The sequence below is a fragment of the Mirounga leonina genome, unplaced genomic scaffold (genome assembly GCF_011800145.1).
Source record: "Mirounga leonina isolate KUSES-001 unplaced genomic scaffold, KU_Mleo_1.0 Mir_95, whole genome shotgun sequence".
Taxonomy (NCBI): domain Eukaryota; kingdom Metazoa; phylum Chordata; class Mammalia; order Carnivora; family Phocidae; genus Mirounga; species Mirounga leonina.
In genome coordinates this window covers 20219220-20227645 of record NW_023270865.1, presented here as the reverse complement: position 1 = coordinate 20227645, position 8426 = coordinate 20219220, and the positions used below count along the sequence as shown (strand labels likewise).

Sequence of the window (8426 nt, the reverse complement as noted above, 5' to 3'; positions counted from 1 at the left end):
GAGGGAGAGGGAGAAGCAGGCTCCCCGCAGAGCAAGGAGCCCGATGCCGGACTCGATCCCAGGACCCTGGGATCATGACCTGAGCTGAAGGCAGTCGCTTAACCAACTGAGCCAGCCAGGCGCCCTCCAGCTAGCTTTTAACTGAAAATTCTAGTGGAACATGACAAATGTTAGAAACCAGAAAAATAGATGAAATTTCAGGTAAATCTGCATAATTACTAAATTCCATTATTTCTATAATAAAGTTTTTTTTTAAGATTTTATTTATTTATTTGACAGAGAGAGACACAATGAGAGAGGGAACACAAGCAGAGGGAGTGGGAGAGAGAGAAGCAGGCTTCCCGCCGAGCAGGGAGCCCGATGCGGGGCTCGATCCCAGGACCCTCGGATCATGACCTGAGCCGAAGGCAGACGCTTAACGACTGAGCCACCCAGGCGCCCCTAAATATAAATTTTAATGGATAAGCCATGTTAGGTTTGACACAGAGTGTGTATGTTTATATATATATATATAATTTTATTATTTGAAATGTTTTTTCAAGTCTCTATCAATGTATTAGCAATTGTTTTATAATAATTATTACATCATCTACTTCATATCTTAAAATTTACTCAATGACATATAGGAACTTATAATGCACCGATATTTTGCTAAGCACTATGGTAAATATTAAACATCACAGAGGAAAAATACCTTTCTGGGTTTGTCCTCCACTACCACCCTCAACGTTTCCCGGCTCCGGCCACCAAATGCGTGCTTTTCCTTAAACCAAGCAATTCTGCAACACCAGCTGGGTGTCCTACAACAATTTAACTCAATTCCCATACGATAGTTGCCTCTTACCCCTCGGAAAACGTTCCAAGACCCAATTAACCAGCAGGGACTTCAGTTCAAAACTCACCTCTGTGCAGTCTTGTGCCACTTATTAAATCTCTCTGCTCCTCAGTTTCTCCATTTTTGTTCAAGTTAATCAAACAAGACCATTAGCTTGCGGTGACCCTCACACTTTGGCGGCTGACGTACACAAGCCAAATCTGAGCCGCAAACGCCTCGAAGTTACGAACCCGGAACCTCAAGGCAACCAATCACAAACCGCTATCTAGTCTTTAAGCAGCTGTAGCCAATCAGTGATGCCCTTGCTTCGCTTGTGCCTTTTCTCCGTCAAAGTCTTTCCCCAGCTCCGGCGCGTGGTTGAGGTTAGACGCGGTAGGCGATTCAAATGGGTCGATGTGCAACCTAAGTCTTTAGATGTTTACTGTGCCCCAGTTTACCTTTTAACACTACATCAAGCTGCTAGGGGTTAATATACAAAAAGCGCAAATGAGTGAACGGCGAGAATTGAATGAATGAACGCATAGGGAGTTCTCTTGCGCTGGCCTATGCCAGCACATACTGTTGGTTTTTGTTGCTTTACGTTGGTATTGTTGTGTCTATTATTATTGTGTACACTTTCCAAATTAGCGGCTTTTCTGGGATTTAGAAGCAGTCGGGATTACTCTAAACTATAGGTTAAATAAAAGTAATTTGATAAATGTTATCTTAGTTTGGAAAACTTAGTTTGGAAAATGGAGTAGGAAATGTTTAGTGTTAAAAAAAAAAAAAAAAAAAAAAAAACAAGGAAATGTTGGGCACCTGCGTGGCTCAGTTGGTTAAGCCTCCCGTTCTTGATTTTGGCTCAGTTCCTGATCTCAGGGCCCTGAGATGAAGCCCCGAGTGGGGCTCCCTGCTGAGCAGAGCCTGCTTAAGATTCTCTCCCTCTCTCGCTGTGCGCCCCCCACCCCCGCGCCCTCTCTCAAAATATAAATAAATAAATAAATAGTAAATAAATAATAAACAGGAAATGTTTAGCATTAAAAAAATTTTAAAGATTCACTAGTTTAAAATTTTCTTCTTGGGCGCCTGGGTGGCTCAGTCGTTAAGCGTCTGCCTTCGGCTCAGGTCATGATCCCGGGGTCCTGGGATCGAGTCCCGCATCGGGCTCCCTGCCCCTTGGGAGCCTGCTTCTCCCTCTGCCTTTCTCTCTCGCTCTGTCTCTCATGAATTAAAAAAAAAAAAAAAATCTTTAAAAAAAAAAAAATTTTCTTCTTATGTGTAATAAATGATTCATCCAAAGTAAAGGTCCATGTTTTCCTTCTCGGCTCATTTTATTTATTGTTATGTTCCAGATATGCTATGCATTTCAGCCATATTGTCCCCTCTCTGCATCCGCCATACTATATTAGCTAGATAGACATCATTTATTCTCCTTCAGTTACCCTATTTGTACATCGACGAAGTGGCAGAAGCTGGATTCATACCTGTATCAGTTTTCTCTTGGTCTATAACTATCACAAACTTAAAGGAGTAAAGCAATACCCATTTATTGTGTCACAGTGAGGTCAGAATTGGATCTGATGCTCTGAGTTCTCTTCCAGTCAGGCTAAAATCAATGTATTGGCAGTGCCAGGCACTTGCTTAGAAGCTCTGGAGAAGAATCTGCTTCCACATTTATTTAGACTGTTAACAGAATATAGTTTCTTGTGACTTTAAATCTGCCGTATCCATTTTTGGCCAGCTGTCAGCAGAGGCCATTCTCCACCCCTAGAGGCTGCCTGTATTCCTTCTCACATGGCCCTTTTCACCTTCAAAGGCAGCAATGGACCATTCTTCTCATACCTATAATCTAATTTTCATTCTGCCACCAGCCAGAGAAAACTCTGTTTTTAAAGGGCTTTGTGATTTGATTAGGCCAACCCAACTAATCTCACTATTTTAAGGTTAACTTACAATGTTTATTACATCTGCACACTTTTGCCATGTAATGTAACATAATCGGAGAAATATCCAGTCCTATTTGTAAATTCTGCCCACAGGTAATGGGGTGATTTTACAAGGGAAGGGCCATTGGGGGTTATTTTTAGAATTCTGCCTATCCCAGCACCCAAGTCTATGATACCAGCGAGCATTTCTTTCTTTTTTTTTAAAAGATTTTATTTATTTGAGAGAGAGCATGAGAGAGAGCACAAGCAGAGGGAGTGGCAGAGGGAGAGGGAGAGTCAGGTTCCTTGCTGAGCAAGGAGCCCGATGCAGGGCTCCATCCCAGGACCCCGAGATCATGACCTGAGCCAAAGGCAGACAGACGCTTAACCGACTGAGCCACCCAGGCGCCCCTATCACAGAGCATTTCTTAAATACTATGTAATAATGTGGGACCATATCCACAGTGATCCTAATGTCTGTTTGAATACGTAGGCATAGATATTCATAATAGAAGAATCATAACAGAAGAATCTATTGAATTGGATATACAACTAGATTAAAATAGAATTACCCCTGATTTCTCAGGTTTCCTTGGCTCCAAATATCACTTTCTCTTATGTTTTGAGAATGCTATCAAGATAACCAAATTAGTTGGTTTTTGGAGATCCAAATATGTCATTGGAAACTAAGATTAGTCTCAGAGAGCTCTCTTTTTCTGAGTTGTACAAAATTTATTCTATCATAAAAAACAATATATAATTATATACTGTGTTGGACATAAACAACCCACTTTATTCTCTTAATTTCATATGCTGAATAAGATGTTTCTATTATTAAGGGAAATTAATTTGTCATCATTTCTCTGTTCTTTCAAGTAATTATATCTTTTATTATGGTATCTTTCAAATAATTATCAGAATTGACATCTGATAAAATGTTACTGAAACATAAACCCTAAAATTAGTAACACTGATTACAATTGTGTGGAACATTTATCATTACTTTTAGTATGTACGTGCATGAGAGAAGTGTCAGTCTCAATTAAGTATGTGCCCCCAGTACATAATACAGTGCCTGTAGTACATCAGTTGTCCAGCAATAACAACAAAAAAGTTTTAAGTAAGAAAATTGAATAAACAATTATAAATGATTATAAATAATAAATTAATTCAAATGATCATCAAAAGTTTTAAATGCAGGTATATATAATTTTTCAGAATAAATTGTATGCCAGTTTAAACATTATCTTTAGAGCAATTTTTCCCAACTAAAATCTGCAATATAATTAACATAGCACTATTGCTTATTTCATCATCTTCTCTTAATAGCTTTTCTCTGTATATTTGCTGTACTATTATTATATATAAAATCTAATTAAGTTCTCTTGCCTATTAAGTATTGTTCAAATTATGCTAATGTATCTGTGAAATAATCAGATATATATTGGTCATGTGTATTAAAGATCATATGTAGACTTTTTGTATTTTTCTTGTTTTAATTTTTAATCCTATTTTTTATTGTTGTCTTAAAAAATTTGCCCACGAGAATTACATGTAATGAGCTAGACATACCTGAAAACAACTAAATCAAAAACTCTGTAGTTGAGGACCAGGATTTCATAGCTTTTCTGTCTTTTCTCATGATTCTAATACATGGAATTGACAACCAATGACCGACTAATACTCTCAACTATGATATTTAAGTATCCTTTAAAATACAGCAGAAAAAAGAATGTCATAGTCAAAGAAGTTAAAAAGACTAACGCTCCTTCTAAATAAATGTAAAAAACAAAACAACACAAAACTTTTCCTCCTCTCCATCATTTATTCACTCCACAAATAGGAACTCCACCTACATCATGACAGTTACTATAATACTTACTGAGAATAAAAATAAACAGGATTCAGAATATGTTCTCAAGAATTTCAGGCTACTAATAATACTTATTAATCACGTATCAATCACTATATATGAAAGTTCATATCTTATTTAAATCATTTGAATCCATTTTCACAAGTTGAGAGGTGCATATTTCTGTTATAAAGATATAAAAACTAAAACTCTATTCCTTAAGGTAACACCAAATATAACAAATGTTCATCCTAGAATTTGATTTAGTTCTATTTGATTCCTTGGAAGGAAGGACATACAATCCAGAACTGATGCAGGAGAAATTCTTCCCATCCACAAAAAATATATATAAAATCAATGAATAATTAACATTAACATGGGTGCCTGGGTGGCTCAGTTGGTTAAGCGACTGCCTTCGGCTCAGGTCATAGTCCTGGAGTCCCAGGATCGAGTCCCGCATCGGGCTCCCTGCTCGGCAGGGAGTCTGCTTCTCCCTCTGGCCCTCCCCCCTCTCATGTGCTCTCTCTCATTCTCTCTCTCTCAAATAAATAAATAAAATCTTAAAAAAAAAATTAACATTCATCCAAGGAAGTTCTACTTCTAGATATAAACAAATAAAAAATGTAATACCTGCAAAATCAGATAAACAACATTTACAAAGAAAATTGTAAAAATTCATGTATTTAAAATTCTTAGAGAGGGGTGCCTGGGTGGTTCACTCGGTAAAGTGACCGACTCTTGGTTTTGGCTCAGGTTGTGATCTGATGGATCATGAGATCGAGCCTGCATCGGGGTCCACACTCAGCAGGGAGTCTGCTTGAAGAGAGCATGCGCTCTCTCTCCCTCTCTCTCAAATCAATAAATAAATCTTTGAAATTCTTAGAGAAATTCAAAATGGAACCAAGTCGTATAAAAGGATATGAGATATGTAAAATGAAAGTTTGTTATAAAACAGAAAAAGTCAGAAATCTGGGAAATTAAATAATAAATATTAAAATGACCAAAGCAGCAACAAATCATTAAGAGGAAGTGCAGAGATGACACAGTAGACGAAAATAATGTTAAACTGTATCATGGTATAGTCCAAAAGAAACAAGGATAGAGAATATGAAAACAGTTTACAGCAATAGCATCAACCCAAAAGCTTCAAAATACCTTTAATTAGAATTTTAAAAGAAAAAGTACTGAGTATGGAAAGTAGGCAACCTGTAAAGAAATAAAGGTCTCAAGTTTTACATAATAAATATGATGAATCTTCAGAATTATGTACTACTTCAAACAATAGCTACAACACCAATACAATAATCCAAGCAAACAAATTCCAGCAAGAACTACCATTCAGGCATTGTAACAAAACTTCAATATCTTAAGGATAAACAGAAAACCCTACGATTTATGAGAAAAAGAGTGCACTGCATACAATAAACGGGAATCAGTTTTGTTTGTTGCTAGCAAATGTTGAATCTTACAATGCCAGGCACCATTCTAAATGTGTGGGACATATAAATGATCTGAACAAAGATGGCTGCTCTCTGTCAATCTTTTAATCTAGGGGAAGGAGAAAGAGTACAGTCTATGGAGATAATAAATACATTATACTATGGAAACTGATCCTGGATGATGGACTGGGTAAGTTAGATAAGATTGTAAGGGTTAGGGGCAAGGCAGAAGTTAGGGTAATCTGCTTTGAGTAAGAGACAATGAAAAAAAAAATCATGAAGGAAGCGAGGAAGAGATCTATGCATTTGCCTCTGTGAAGATTATCTGAAACAGAAGGAACGGGTGGTGTAAAGGCTCACTATAGGAGTTTACCAAGCATGGCTGAAGAACAAGAGGCAAGTATAAGCAGGGAAAATGATAGGAGATAAGACTAGAAAAGGATCATGTTTTAAGATCATGAAAGCCTTTTTAGGTGACTATAAATATTTGTGATTTTACTCTGAATGATATGAGAATTTGAGGATTCTAAATATAGGCGTGAATGTCATCAGACTCAGATTTTTAAAAGGACCACTCTCAATATTGTGTTGAGAATAGAATTTGGGAATTGGGCAAAGATGAAAGCAGAAAGACCAGGTAGAAGACAACTGTAATTGTATATCTGAGAGATTATGGTGACAAACACTGGCAAGGTAGCAGGGAACATAGGAGGAAGTGGCTAAATTCTGGGTTTTAAGAAATGAATTGAATATGTAAAAAAAGGATTCAAGGAGAATTCTAACTGGAAAAATAGAGTTGCCATCAAATGGAATAGGAAAGTCTATGAGTGAAAAGATTTGGAGCAGAAGATCAGAGGTTTATCTTGGACACGTTATTTTTTTTAAGATTTATTTATGTATCTGAGAGACAGAGTACATGCAAGTGGTGGGGGGTAGGGGCAGAAGGAGAGAGAGAGAATTTCAATCAGGCTCCATGATGAGCACAGAGCCCAACACAGAGCTCCATCCCAGGACCCCAAGATCATGACCTGAACCAAAATCAAGAGTTGGACGCTCAACCGAACTGAACCACTCAGGTGCCCCTATCTTGGACATGTTAAATTAGAAAAGCAATTATTTGACAATGTAAGAGGGGAATTCAGGTAAGAAGTTGAGTATATGTGTTGAGCTTGGGAGAGAGATTTGTGCTAAAGATATAAATTTGGAAGTTGTTCCGTAAAAACATGTTTCAGGTGTAAGAGCACATCAGTCACCTGATATATGGCCTCAGTGTAGATAGATAAGAAAAAGAACATCATGAAGTCATAGGAAACTCCAAACTTAAGGTATCTGGAAGAAGAGGAATAACCAATAAAGCGGACTTTGAGGAGACAGCCAGTGAAATAGGACAAAAACTCATGTGTTATCCTAATGATTAAATTTTATGAAGGAGTGTGATTAACTGTGACAACTATTGCTGTTAGGTTAGACATACTGAAAACTGAGAAGTGGTCTTTGGAAATAGCAATATAGATATCATTTTGGTACCCTTGACAAAACCAAGTTAGATTGCTTGGTGAGGAAAAAGTGTTCACAGAGAGAATAGAAAAGAACCGGGAGACAATGTATATAGTTCATTCATTTGAGAAGTTCTGTTTGAAGGGAGGAAAACAAAATGTAACAGCTGGGGGGTAGGAAATTCTTCTTCCTCACCTTCTTCCTCCTTCACCGCTTCCTCTTCTTTCTCCTCCTTCTCCTCCTCTTTTAATTTGGAAGAATAATATTTTATTTTATAGCAGTGAAAATGATTTGATAGAAAGAAAAACAGTCTGCATTGGCAATGCAGGAAATTACTGGAGCTATAGGCTGGAGTAGGCAAAAAGAGAAGTAAATTAATACCCAAGTTATGACAGTAACTGTAAAGAAGATCATGAATGGTCCGTATATAATAACAGGCAGTAAAACAGATTACACGAATTGGGAGGTGGGAAATATGCTAATATGCAGAGGAATCTGGAGAAGTTCTCTTTCAAGTGCTTCACTTTCCTTAATAAAAGTAAGGTTATCAATTTAGACAAAGGCGGAGGAGGTGGTATTGATCATTGGAGGAGAGAAAAAGAGTGGAATAGTTGTCTAAGATAGTAGGAAAATTAATGGAATAAAAAATATAGTCAAGATGCCTAGAAACATAAAGACACACTTCAGGTTCCAGATTTTGAATTTAAAGTGTATTTTCTAGCATTCCAAGAGCTGCACTAATGGAGGTTCAGAAAAAGCGGAGGTGATACTTTACCATGGTGTGATTTTCCAAGCAAGTGGGATGGCACAAAAGAAGTAAGGGAGAATAATTATAATGATTGACCAAAGAATCTGATCTGGGTAAGGAGGGACAAGATGATCCCACAGAATTGTGGAAG

General features: G+C 37.4%; 1 long non-coding RNA gene across 2 annotated transcripts in view; it reads right to left on the bottom strand.

Moving 5' to 3' along the window:
- Window positions 1-998, bottom strand: part of LOC118006227 — a 42400-nt gene extending 41402 nt beyond the window's left edge. For both annotated transcript variants that reach the window (XR_004678001.1, XR_004678000.1), the window contains exon 1: window positions 903-998. This is a non-coding gene — a long non-coding RNA (uncharacterized LOC118006227). The remainder of the gene's footprint in view (window positions 1-902) is intronic.
- Window positions 999-8426: the final 7428 nt, after the last annotated feature.